Source organism: Lissotriton vulgaris, chromosome 3_1 (assembly GCF_964263255.1).
Source record: "Lissotriton vulgaris chromosome 3_1, aLisVul1.2, whole genome shotgun sequence".
Lineage (NCBI taxonomy): Eukaryota > Metazoa > Chordata > Amphibia > Caudata > Salamandridae > Lissotriton > Lissotriton vulgaris.
The window spans coordinates 1,183,579,177-1,183,594,255 of NC_141689.1; positions in this window are offsets into that span (position 1 = coordinate 1,183,579,177).

Sequence of the window (15,079 nt, forward strand, 5' to 3'; positions counted from 1 at the left end):
ACCTGGTCCTTGTGATCAAAATGCAAGGTCTTTGTAAGAATTAGGGCTGGATGCCTACATTTTTCATGTTTTTTATTAGCACAATTAGGTAACCTCTCCGACTGACCGTCAAATCCAAAATACATTTTCTCTTCCTCCCAGCTTCTCCCCCACCTTCTAACTTGAGGTCATCACATTATGAATCTACGAAATTCCATCTTGGTTGTCACCACACATCTTCCCCCTTACATCATCAATAATCTTATCACTTAAATAACATAAAAAGTGCAATTAAAACTCTAATTTCACAACATAACTGGAAATATCTCTAATCTACTAATCATACAATAAAACAATATGTTATACCTATTTACATATGACATGTACAATTCACTAGCATTAACTAGCAATATCTCTAACAATATCTTTAACAATGTCTCTAATTTAGTAATCATACTATAAAACAATACATAACATCTATTTACCTCGTCACTATTAACTATAAATACATTGTCTATCTTTTCCTCATCGCCTGTTAGTTCCTTTATCCATAACCTCACACAGCTCCCATTCTCCATGTTGTTCCTTCTTCCAAGAATACTACACTCCATTTAGTTTCTCTTACCCTGCAAGGACTAAAATACTTGCTATCTCCTTTGTGTACTAAACCCCCGTTCCTTACAACAACTTAATATCCCTCTCCTTTTATTGTAATGCTGTACACTTTTCTCTTGTAATTCCTTAACTCTTTTCCTCACCTCCTCACAATCAACTCTCATAGCAACTCTTCCACTCAACCATATAGGGAATTCCTTCCCGCACGGTTCCTTTGATTTCAAGGATATAAAAGGTGGCACCCCTATCACAACATGAGGAGTAGTCCTATGTACCCAAATCATTCTTCTTAACTAATTACTCCATGGAAGGTGATTAGCCAAAGAAAACTGGATGTTTTCCATTATTAAGTGTTTCACCCTCTTTACTAATCCATTTGCCTGTGGTCTGAAAAGAGGTACCCTCTCATGGTTTCTTGTTATTGTGTCCATCGAGTTGGGTAAGAACATGGGACAGATCGGTATATTGGTAGCTGCCCTCGCTCCCTCTAGCCCAATAGAAGGTACCTCTGGTGGCATGGAGACATCTCCCTCTATTTCCGTCCTGTCACCCCAAACAGAGATGCCTATGGAACGCAGACATTCTATTCATCTCAAAGAAGGGCCATCTATGGCATTCTGGTCGTGCAAACTATTCCACAATCCATTCAGGTTTCACTGCTCCAATACACAGGCAGCTTGGAGCAGGCTGCAACAGGGGGGACAGCCAAGAGACTATCTTATCTATTTCGGATCTTTTTGACAGTGACTGGGATGAGGGTCTGTATCCGCTGGCACAAACACTAAGGCAGCAAATACAGTATTTGCTTCTAACAACGGTGACAATTGCTTGGACTTCACAAGTTAAATGTCCATGTACTCTGATCTCTCCGTTTTTTTGCCTCAATGGAGGGACAGACAGGGTGGCCCGCAAGTGGATCAAGCAGAGGGTCTTGTGTTGGCAACGTTTGATCAAAGGGTAATTGAGCCTGTTGCCTTGGGGGAGGGAGCAGAAGAGGTGCTATGGAATGCTGATGGGACTGAGCTGACTTCATTGAAAATACCAGCCATACCATCGTTACCTCCTGATCAGGACATGAGGAGGGAGCCCTTGTCCCCCTCTGGATCTCTTCATATTGACTCCGCTCAGGATTCTCCTAGGCTGGGGGCTACATATCATCTGCTTCTGCAGCATAGAGAGGACTATACCAATGTTTCATTAGCTCTGAAGTTCGCTCACCTAAACACCCAAGTGGTTCTCTGTAAGCTATCTTAAAATATGGATATTGTTCAGTCACATCCAGGAGTAGTGGAAGCCTCTTAGGTGGCTCTCCATAAGGAAGTGTAAGCCAATAGCTCAGGGATTACCCAGCATGAACGGCAGATTGCATTCTTTCATCAAGTGTGGAAGACTTGGAGAACAGACATGTCAGAATAATCTCCGCATTCAGGGGGTTACAGAATGGGCTGAAGGGGGTGATCCATGTGGTTTTGGCTCTTCTGTGAGGCTATTACCCCTCTAAGCAATTGGAATATGGACTGTATGGTATAACGTGCAAATCGTTTTCTATTTAGACCTCCCAGCAAACCGTCCCAATACCCCCGGGCCATAATTTATATTGGGAACTGGTGATTTCTCTAGAAATAAATAGCTCTCCATTATTCGACACAATAGTTCTAGGTATTCCTTCTTTCATGAAGGTTTCTTCAAGAAACTCTGTTACTCTAGCATTGCTCACTTGTTCCATAGCTTTTACCACACACCATTTAGTGTGGTAATCTACCAGTTCCAAGACGCATCTGTTCCTTGATCCCAACCTTGCTACAGGTCCCAAGAAACCAATGGCCTGTGGTTTTTCAGGGAAGACCATACATTCCAACAGAGGCTGCCTCATTACCTTGGTCTTATCACTATTGGCACATGCCACAGGATTTCTCACCATATCCTCAACATCACTATCCATCCCAGGCCACCAGAATGCCTTTTAGACTTTCCTTTTTATTAACCCACTCCCTAAATGTCCCTCATGCTTAATATTGGCAACATGTGTTCAAAACCCCACCTGAGAAATAAGTTGATTTTTTCTCATTAGTTTTCCATCAATTATACTCCGTTCATCCTTAAGTTTAAACTATTCATCTAATTCTTTCCCCAACTCACTTCTTTCATCCCTTCTTTGTACTATATTGACTTCCACCTCTTTCATCATAAAATCATTCTTCCATGCCACATTCCACTCTTCTATATCTATTGCCTTCTGTCCATCTGGTCACATTCTCCTCTGTCAAAAACCTCTACAATATCTTCCTCCTCCTTCACTGGCATTCCTGACAAATTATCTTCCAGCACATTTTTGATGCACTTCACAAATTGCATTTCGAAATTGTAATCCATTACTGATACAGCCACCTGGATATGCGAGGTAGAAAGAAATACTTGTATTTGATTTGTTAAAATTGTAAAAGGGTGGAACATACCACCAGGTGGTAACAACAACATATGGAGTAAAACATGCCCCCGTGTGCTGCGCATCATTGCACAAATGTACTAGTTGATAGTCTCCTGAGGCAGAAGCCGGGAGTATATCTGTTACCTTCTTAATTGCGCCGCATGCTTCTTTTTTAAATTGCACTTACGTTTTTTAACTTTGACTGTATGACGATCTCAGTCCTTAATCACCTCACAGCCAAATAGGCTCTGGACTCTGGAGGGAAAACTCACACTCCAGGAGCGGGCAGACATCTTGGGTGGCATCGCAAGTAGCGCACTAGCGATTCGCTCCTTGGGGATTACAAAATAGGATGCAAACGCGTGCGCACTGGCAGCACGCCAAAGGCAAGCCTGTCTGCGCCTGTCCGCGCCTAGCCAAGTCCAGAGGCCAGAGATGCTGCCCCAGTCCAGGTAAATAATTGCCTTAAAGCCCTATATATTATTCAGCTGAATACCTGCTGACTATTAGAGCGCTTGAACTTGCCAAGAACCAAAGCCATAATAATTGTGTTTCCCACCACACTAGAAGGGCTGGTAACATGTAATTATTGTCAATTTCAAACTGAACCACTAGTAGGGGATGCTATACCCATCAGGAAAGCCCCAGATCCTGCTACCATGGGATCAAAAAACATACTGTGCAATGTTAGATCACTTGCAAAACATCCTTTTGAAATTTGGGACATGATTGTCTCACATTCTCCTTCACTATGTTTTCTTACGGAAACATGGTTGAACCCCTCTAACCAACCCATGATAAATCTGGCTATCCCAGAAAATTATAAATTCATTCACCTGGATAGGGAGGGAAAAACAGGAGGAGGCATAGCCATTGCTTTCCAAAATCACCTTACAGTGAATTTGGTTTTTACTGTAAGTAATGACTGTTTGGAATTGGGAATTTTCAAGGTCTCCTTATCCCCCTCTGATAGCTGGCTAAATTATCGACCTTCAGGATCTAGAGCCAATTTATAGATTATTTGGTCAAAAACATAGCACTACATGTGCTTGCGGCAAATAAATTAATCTTGTTGGGGGACTTTAATTCTCATGGGGAAAATCTCACCAACCCTGAGGTAAACAAACTTCTTACCTCCTTGGAATTATTGAGACTTAAACAAACAGAAGAAGGCCCGACACATCGAGCTGGACACCTACTCGACCTAGTGTTTACCAACATTGACCAACTGAGCTGCGGCCTCCAATACCCTTAGATGGACTGATCATTCTATGATCACGTTTTTTTCAATCAGTCCTGTCGGAAGAGCGTGGAACTATCCTCAAACAAAAAACAGAACAGCATAGGCCATGGCATAATCTCTTCTGAGAAGCTTTCAACGAGGTTTACTCCTTGGAATCAGTAAATAGAATCATGGAGGTATCCAAAAGTTGGAGGCTTTTATTGCCGCTTTAGAATCAGCTTTTGAGGAGAATATACCAAACAAATATGGCACCTTTCAACGGCGGATCTCGACACCCTGGTCTACAAAGGAGTAAAAGATGGAAAAAGCTAAATGTAGGCGATTGGAAAGAATCTGGTGAGCTAGCAAGGACCATCAAAATAGATTGTCATATAGACAGTCTTTGGCAGATATCATCTGAATTTAAAAGCAGCCAGACGCATGTTCATTATTAATCAGATAGAACATGCCAGCAATTCCCCGAAAACCCTGTTCAGTATAGTCAGGGATTTTGTATCCCCGAAAGTTTGTGAACGGTCGCCAATGGAATCTTAGGAGTTCTGTAACTCTTTGGCGACCTACTTCCAGGATAAGATTTCCAAAATGTATGAGAATTTTTTTCTGTTAGCTCCTTCTATCTCTGAAACCCTGACCAAACTGGAGGATAGGGAAAAGGTAACAAAAAGTATCCAGGGGAGTTTTGAATTGACCACAATTGAGGAGGTCTCCAAAGGCCTTTCTACTGTTAAATCGGGTTCACCGGTCGATATTTGTCCTCCTAAAACTATGGCGCTTTTAGCCATGAGTTGTACTCCTGCAATTTGTGACATCTTTAACTGCTCTATACGAACTGGTACCATCCCCTCCACCTGGAAAGAGGCGTTGTTCGCCCAATATTAAAGAAACCTACAGTGGACCCCTCAATCCTTAGCAATTATCGTCCTATCTCCCTACTACCACTCTTGGGTAAACAGCTGGAAAGCATTATCAACAGGCAATTAAGCTCCTATTTGGAACTTAATCATATTCTGGATCCATCGCAGTCGGGTTTCAGACCAGGATTCAGTACTGAAACCACCCTTCTGGCTGTGACAGATTCTCTTCAACAGACAATAGATTCAGGGGGTTTAGTGGTACTGATTCTCCTAGATCTCTCCGCAGCTTTTGATACCATTTCTCATGCAAAGCTGGCGGAGAGACTATTCTCTTGTGGTATCCAAGGGACAGCCCTGCAGTGGCTACAACATTTTCTGTCTGAGAGAACTCAAACTGTCATGTTAGGACCCTTTACTTCTGTGTAGGAGAGTAGGGTCTGCTTTCCTATGGTCACCCCAATTTTTGCTTTTTGCCTCACTGGTTTTCAACTTAATGTGGCTGTGGGCCTGCTAATCAGACCCACAGACTGCTGTTCTCTCTCTAAATTCACATCCATGTACTTTAGGTACATAACCAATTGGACATTGGGTCACCTTATCAGCCCCTGTACAGTGTACTATAGGTACCCAGGGCATAGGTGCATCTAAGGCCTACCAGGGGCTGCACCATATCTTTTGCCACGCCTGGCTGGCTATCCAAACTGACACAACTCGCTGATCAATCAGCTGGGGCAAGGTGGTGTAATCACCCCTTGCTTAGATATAGTATACCTATATCTAAACCTATATCTGGACACATATACACCTATAAGTCACTCCTATGGCAGGCCTTATCAATCCTGGAGGCAGAATGCTTGGTTTTATGTGAGATGGTGCTCTAGCATGAGCTGAGCCTGTCTACAGCTGTCGGGACCACCTCCCTTAGCTGTTCCGGGATATTGCCATACCATATACTATTAAGTGCATTATAATCCTCGCGGTTACTTGCTAACTTTGGTTTGGCTTTATCAAAACATGTCGTGTAAGGTGTCATACACTTTGGAATACTACCCCCTCGCCGGTTCTGGTGATGGGGGTAGCATTCCACCCTTCTAGAGCGAGAAGAGATGTTACTTTGCTTAAACGCGGTTAAATCTAGCCAGAGCCCCAGCATCACAAAATGGATGCTGCTGCCACAGACACGAGCCTGGCCTCCTGCTGCTGACTGAAACTCCAGCAGGGGAGGACTGGACAAATGGTATCCTGACACAGGGAGGTGTTACACCACCCCAGACAGGAGATAGTGGATTGTAGCAAGGAGGGTTAAATGCAACTAGACTCTGCCTGGGGTGCACAAGGCACCCCATGCATAGTCCAGTTCAAACCGGTGCTGGGGCACTCCAGCCCCAGCTCTGGTGCGAAACAGGACAAAGGGAAAGGGGTGTAACCACCCCTTCCCAGGTTCCACCCGTAGGAGGGACATAGCAGTTGATCCAGCCCCTTGATTTGGAATAAAGGTAGGATCTGTGCCAATGCCATTTAGATCATCCTGACTGAAACTTTTAAACGAAACTCTGAACCCTTCGACATCCTGATCAACGTAGAAGACTGAAGAATCTCCCTTGTGGTCAAGGAGGGGCCACCCTGTACAAGCAGGCACCATCAGCGCAACAAGATTTTCTTTGCCGTTGCTCCTGCCGGAGCTGAAATGACAGAGACAGACAAGACCTGGACTCCCAGACTTCCAACAGCCTGATCCACAATCCTAGTAAAGCTTAGACCCGTGGAGGCGACGAGATACGTGGGACCGGCCATCTTGAAAAGTCAACAAAGTTTTTCCAGCGCAGCCCCTGAGGTACCCTCGATGCTATGCTTTGGGGATTGAGAAGCCCCAGCCCCGAGCAGCCTGTGCTCCAAAGATCACCTCTCCACACTCTCCCAGTGCTGCGTGGGGCCCTTTTGCACTTTTCCTGCTCGACGCGTTGTCTGGTCGCTTGCCCATTGGCTAGTGGCCTCTGTGACGTTGAAACACCAAAACTACACTGCTGGTCTGGTTGCTCAAGACTGGCCCCAGCTCCCCTGAAAAGGAGCCATCGATCTGACCCTCCCGGTCCGATTAAAAGATATCTTTGCATCCTGCGTGGGTTGCCTTTTCCAAGTTTTGGTGACTCTGAATCGAGTACCGACACCGCCGACAGCAAGAGCCTTCGTTGGGCAGCTCGTGTTCACCAGCTGGTCATCCTGGATCCATCCTGGTAGACATGGCAGCGGAGACAAACACATCAACATCATCTGATTGCAACCCAACATCGCCTGGTTCCTTCCTGGTTCCTCGCTGGTCACTGGCTAGTGACTTGAACATTGTCCCCTCTGCTTTCAGGTACTCTACATCTTCGATCCACCCTTGGATCCAACCGGACTCTTCTCTCCTGGCCGCCTGCAGCATCTGCATCTCCAGGCTCCATAGAACTGCACAACGAAATCCGACACACTTTGGCACTTATGCACCCGCTTCCTGTGGGTGAGGTAACAATATAACTCCCATGCTCCTATAGTGGTTTACACCTCTAGTGTCCTAGTTTCAAGTGGCTAAGTTCTAGTCCAGTCGGAAGTCTCCGAAACCTATAACTTTCTGATTTTGACGCACCATTGACTTGTATGGTAAACGTGGTTGCCTATAGACTCTGCACCTGTATCCTGTCAGCCTCTCCCGACCTAATCTTCGTTAGTCCAGCGTAGGCCCAGTGATTTCCAAGGCCCTAGGCCTGTTCATTGTTCGTGGCGTGGTACTTATACCACTTTCTTAATATATGGTTTGAGTGGCCACCCGGCCTATCCATAATTGTGCAGCTTATTGTATGTTATACTGTATTCTTTGTTTAACGCTTGTGCTCCTGTGCTCATAAAGAGTTAGGGGGATTATTCTAGAAATAAATACATATATTTTGTAATATATAACTTGTGTGGTGTCCTTTCATTTGGTATATAAAAGGATTGCATATGGTAAAACAGCTGTCTTCACATGCCCTCTTGAGTTTAGCCTAAGACTGCTTTTGTCCATGCTACCCCTAGGATAGCTGGTCTATAAGGTTGACTTAACCAATCAATCACCATAAGGGTCGTTTGGACTGGTGCAAGGTGCTCACTAGAATAGTGAACACCATATACCAGGCGAACTTCTCACATTCTGCAAAAATGCATCTTGAGAAGGCGTTCCTCAGGGCTCTTGCTTAACTCCTACTCTCTTTTATATATACATGGCCCCACTGGCAAGGATAGCCGAGCAGCTGGGTTTTGAGATCATCTCATACGCTGATGACGCGCAGCTTATGTTTACCATTGGTCCAAACCCAGAGCTAGAGAAAATCCATTTTGCAATCGGCATGCAGGTGATCTCTAATTGGATAACAGGAAACTGTCCTCACTAAATCCAGAAAAAACAGAGGCCATGCTAATGGGAAAAGCCTCGGACATATGGTCAGACGACTGGTGGCCCTCCCAATTAGGCACAGCTTCTACTCCTAAATACTCCACTACCAGCTCATGCTATTATAGTCTACCACTACTTCAAAAAATACTCTCATTCATGCCTACCTACCATCGCAGGACCTTAGTGCAGGCAATGGTAACCAGTTGCTTGGACTATGGTAATGCTTTGCAGATGGAGGTGGGAGAGACTCTCCTAGCTTCGATTCCGCTACTTAGAGAACCACACTGGTTATCCGTGAAAAAGAGATCCTTTTTTTAAAATGTGTTGTTTAACACACAATGCTCTGAATAACAGAGGTCCTCTTTACTTACAAAAAAATATTGTAAAGTATTCTCCCTCTAGGAGACTCAGATCCAGCACATTGGGTCTCCTTCACGTTCCTCGAAGTCGGCTGACCCAGACCGGGGGTAGGGCTTTCTCATATCTTGCACCAAGATTCTGGAATCAGCTCCCCCCGGCTTTGCGAACAATCTCTAGTTACTGTATTTTTAGAAAACGGTTGAAAATCTTTTTGTTTTAAGCTGAAGTCCCAGTTTCTATTGGATCCCTATCCCGCTGGACCCTATTCTTCTAGGCAGCGCCGAGATGCCCCAGCATGAGTTGAGCGCTTTACAAACCAACTAACATAACATAACATAACATAACATAACATAACATAACATAACTTAACATAACATAACATAACATAACATAACATAACATACATGATGAGTAAAAACAGGGATAGTGCTTTTAAATATACAAGAAGAATAAAAATAGGAGTAGCACTTCATAAGACAATGGCCCTCTAATTGAAAGGGTGGGGCCAGCAAATGATATGTGAGGTGTAACACTCCTTTCCAAACTCCTTCCCCCCTTGAAGATAAATGGCTTGTGGTCCATCCTCACTCTAAAAGGTAAGCACCACACATAAAACCTAAAATGATTAATCCCCCGGTAATATGCCAAGGCTTCCCCCTCTATCACAGAATATGTGATTTCTGCTCCTTGTAATCTTCTGGATGGAAAACCAATATCACACACCATGCCATCTTTAATCTGTGTCAGAATCGCACTTATTCCTACATTACTAGTATCCATTGTTACATATGTTTTTGCTGCAACATCAAAATGTCCTAGCATGAGGGACTGCCTTTTACTTCCTCAAACGCACACTCACACTCCTCTACCAGCTCAAATACTATGCCTTTTTTCCCAAAATTGCTCTGTGGTTATAAAACACCTGCAAAAGTTTTTCACAAATTTTGAACAATATTTTGTGAGTCAAAGAAATAATTTCAGTTCATCTTTACCAGATGGCTTTGATGCTTTCTCAATTGCTGCTATCATACTTTTCTTTGGTTGACATCATTCTCTACTTAAAACATGTCCTAAGTACGCCACTTCCTTCCTTCTGATCTGGCAATTTCCTCCAATTTATTGTCCATCCATGTTTCTGTAGCCTCCACATAACTTCTTTGAACTACTGATCATGCTCACTTCCACCCCTGTCCACAAAGAGTGTATTATACTGGAAGCACAATATTTGATCCATATCCCCAAATATGTGCTTCATTATTCTTTGAATAAAAGCATAGGCTTAAGCAAGTCTGAAGGGCACCATTTGCTAATGAAGATCTCCCAGTTGGGTAATGAATGACATAAGATTCCTAGTCAGAACATGTAGATTGATCTGATGATATGCTGCTAACATATTTAATATGTTTAACACAACTCCTTTACCCTTAGTTTTCAACATTGAGATATATTAGGAAGTGGCAGCCTATCTACCCAGATACTCCTATTCAAATCACACAGGTCAATGCATTTTCAGATCTGATCCCCCTTCTTCAGGTGATTTCACAATCAGTGAAAATTATTCAGAGGCCTCAATGGGCTCAATAATCTGTTGTAAAAGTTTAACTAATTCTTGTTGCAGAGATTGTCTAATCATGTTAGGAATGTTCCTCTGTCTATGAAGTACTGGTTTAGCACCTTTCTTAACTTACTATAATTCCATGAAAAAAGCCTTTAGTAGCCCTAATTTATCAGAAAACACATGTGGATATTTCCTCACCAATTCATCCTGATCTTCCCAAAGTATTTCTTGCACTTCATCATTCTCTGCTTCCATTTCTGGTTCTTTTGCATTTGGATTTATCATTATGTCCAAATCCTTTTGATGCTGCCACCCTAGGAAATCTGATCCATAGTCTGAAATATATAACTGTCCATAGACAGCCATTTCTTCAAATAGGATCATCATCTATTCCATTCCAAGAATCTCTATCCTCCTGCCTACATATTCTACAGCTTTCATGTCTAGTTCTTTTGAGATATGAGTGTAAGTAAACTCCTGAGTCCACCAAAACCTTTATGACGTTGTTATTCAATACTGTTTAACAATGAGGTTTCTCTAACTTGTTGTTACTCTCTAATATCACTCATTTCAATTCCATTACCTATTCATTCATTGGATGATCTCTTTTCCCAAATCATCCAATTCTTCCTGTACTGCTAGAGTTAACTTCTGAATTCTCTCACAATTGTCATGGATTTCTTGTTCAATTACTTGAATCTTTTTGTTGTCTCTGGTATCAACTTTTGTTCTACAGACTTTTGCAAAATGGCCTCTTCTTCCACAGTTTCTTCAAATCACAGTTCTGGTTGCACACATTGTGTTTGATGCAATTTGGCCCAAAGCACCCCAGCGGAAACATTTCACCTCCCTCCAAATGGTGTTCTTCTGTCTCATATCTGCCTCAATCCTAGTTTTGAATACTTCTACTTAATTTTTCTTCACATCCCTGCCTTTTTCAATTTCTTTTTACCTATTGTACCTGACTTCTATCTCATTTATTGTCCTTTCCTTCTGATTGCCACTCGCATTATCAATTTATTTTAACTCTATCATGTTTTGTTTCATACCCTTAGCAATTTGCATGATCTCCTCCAAACTAGGGTCCTCAATCAATAGTTTTTCTTTAATCTTATACTGTTAATGCCCTTCATGATTTGATCTCTTATAAGCGAGTCAGACTACTGCTCAATATGACAAGACAACGCTAGCCCTATCAACACAGCCACATATGATGCTCTACCTTCATCTAATTTTTTGTACTCTTGAAAAAATATCATGACGTTCCAAAATCCGATTCTTTTTTTAATGAATTGTTAGACCAACATTTCCATGGACATTTCAAAAACATTGTTGGGTAGTCCATCCCCATACCTAACAACACCTCATGCAACTCTTCATAGATTCTTCAGTCTTCCACAACAAGATGGTAAAGATGAATAGCTTGTCGTCTAAGAGATCCATATCTATCACGTCCAATGGCTAACATATTTGTGATTAATTTCTTCCGCTACTGTTTCCATGGTATTGGCAGTTCTTCAGGTGTTGACAAGAATGGTGGAGGTGATGCCATACTTTGCTCTGCCATTACCCTGCAAAGAATTCAACATTACAAGCTAAAATATCAAGTTAAAATACAGTTAATACAAACACTCAAATTTTAAGTTTCTCCTTTTTTTTTTTACTGTCCATTTGTCAAATGTTCCTTATTTTCCTCGTTTAAGTCCTCCATTTATTTATATGAATCTTTTCCAAAGTTCATTTTTTAGTCCCTTGTCTGTTTTTGTTACAAGCTTGTATTATTTGAAGTAACTCTGCCTCCCTGTTCAGTGTCCTGTTCTGAGTGAGTACACTTCTTTTTTCCAAACAATTAGACACTTGCCCTAGAAAGCGTTGTTACTGGCAATGCTTAGGAATTCAGGTAACCAACATGCCGTGCAGGGCTTAAATCAGCCCAAAGCTTCCTCACGGCAGAATTCAGTTAAGTTACATGCCGCGCATAGCTTAAATTTGACATTGCTTTCACCACAGCCACATCGCAGTTCAGGAAAGCTGATGTAATTAAGCCAACATTTTTATTCATGCGCGGCTGGATCTGCTTTTGTTCTCCTCAAGGTCTGCTCAGGCTTCGTCTTGCGTGATGCTAGAATACAGTGCTTATGGCTGTAGACTCGCGGCCTTGTCTTGCACTTGTAAATGGATGCAATATACTTAATGCACTTTCTAATAGATGTGTGACTTGTAATTTAGGTGTTATCAGTTGAAAAACAGTACGTATTGATGCTAGCATGTCACTTGCCTTATTTCCTTTCAGAATGCGTAATAATTTCCACTGTACAGGTCAACAAAGAATCTATTTCCCCCATAAAGCGTTCCTTTAATATAATCCAGGGGCGGAGATGTTCATGTCTGTCCCCTGCACAGGTTGTTCTTGCTCGTTGCCAATGTAAAGAGGAGGGCCGCAAGCCTCTAATTTTCATGTTCAATTAGGTAACATCTCCAGCTGACATTCAAGTTGTTAGGTTTGAAATTCCTATCCCTGCAAAGCACTTGTTTCATGCTATATTAGGTTAGCAGTGTGTGGCTAAATAGATGCCATTCGTATTCACGTTATGCAACCAACTGAGTTATCCCCGTAATGTGTAGGCCTCAGTTAGCGAGTGTGACTCCATTTTGTATTTCGTAATCCCTAATAGGCTGCTTCGACTGTGCCTGAACTAGGCCCTATTACTTGTATTGCTTGCCTCAGCAGAACACTGTATTTCATTAATATTTTTTCTTCTGTTCAAAGCTGTTTCTGGACTTGCTAATGAATGGGCCATTCTGCCCTCGCATACCTATCCGAGTGTGTAGTTTCTGCTCCCACGTTAGAATACGCTGAAGCCTGGCAGAGTAACTTTGAATTTTCTATAACGTCCATCTGGCAGGTGGTAGCTCATCCCTCTGTACCCTCATTGTTCATGTTCAGCCCAGGCCGGTCTTTTTCTATTGTGGGCGTAGATAGAGGCTTCTCGGGGGGAATGATTATTCACTGTGTACTGTGTGGGGGCCAGTCCCTCAGCAGACACCTTAGGATGCAGGTCAGGATGGACTCTTCTGTAGAGTATTGCTAATAAAATGTATACTTGTATTCTCTACTGTCTGACGGACTCTTCATTCTTTGAAAGGCGGCCCCTAAGGGCCACTTCCTTTAAATTCCTGCCTTCAGTTTCTCTACCTTCCAGCTTCTCCCCCACATTCTAACTTGGGGTCATCACATTCCGAATCTATGGAAATTCCATTGTTGTCATCACCACAGTCTAGCCCTTGAAGAGTTCCCCAAGTTTGACCTGATAAAGCAGATCATACTTTATATCCATGGCTTGTTGCTTCTGCTTCACCTGCTAAAGCGACTTTTGTTGGCTGTGTACTAATCTGGCATAGTCTGGGAATATGAGGGCCTTTTTGGAGTCATGTGATATCTCCCCCAGGCTCCGGACTGTACAAAGAAGTAAGTTCCTATCTCTGTAGATCAGGTAGTGAGCTAATATTGCTCTGGTTGGTGCACCTGGGGAATGGGTGCGTCTATCGCTAAGGTTCAGTGGGCTCAATCTATTAAAAAACAGGTTGAAACTTGCTCCATAGATAGAAAAATAGTCAGAGAGTTTTCAAGAAATTGTTCTAGGGCAGGCACCATCTATGCCCCCTGTTGAACCTAAGAAATGTAAGTTATTTTGCCTTGAGTAGCCTTCAGCATCTTGGGTTGCTAACTCATTTACTGAGCCTTTTAATTTTTGGATAGTTTGGCTAAGTTACTTAGCCGTTTCCTCCAGTGTTGCAAAGTGGGCTTGACTGAAGTTGCCAGGCTTATAGTTTTATGAAGATCTTGCCTAAGCAATATTATGTCTGCTTCTGACTCTCCAATTTTAGTTCTCCAATCCCTTCCAGAAGGACTCTATTATCTGTAGTCTCACATCTGTCACTGGGTGGGCTGCCTCCTCCTTGTGGTGTTATGTGTGAGTAATGTTAGGTGTTTGGCGAATGTGTCAATTTTACCATTTAGGGAGCACCTTGTCACTGGACATTGTTCTATATTACAGTGGATCTCTATTTGTTGTATTATCAGACCCTCAGAACCGCTCGGTAACTACATGTTGGAGCAGCATGGGCAGCTCATGGTGGGGGCCTTGTCTGTAATTAACATACTTCAAGCATCCAACCTCAACGCATGGCTCTCACTGATGCAACAAAGGACACAGGACCCATGAGACCCTGCTAACATGGTCTAGTCACAATAGGAGAAACATCCAGGCTGCCAATCCTCTGCACAGCTCCACCACAGTACTGGCATGAAAGGAGAAGATGTCCAGAATTCACCCTTGAATGGTCTTTCAGGGCCTGCTCTCCACAGCTAATGCCACAGTCGTCACCACCTCTTTAGGTGAGGCTTCTGTCATTGCTCGGGAGCCTCAACCACATGTTGCTAGGCTTCAACAGTCTCTGCCTCCCTGCTAGCACAACACAACCTCAGGCAACTGGGTCGGCCTCTCCGGAAAATGGGGGTCTATCACCCGCTAGAGAGGGGGTCTAGAAAGAGGCAGTCTGTCTGAGCGGCCTCCAAATACCACTACAGAGCCTCAATCTTCTGATGTCAGTCCTTCAGCCCGGGCCAGAG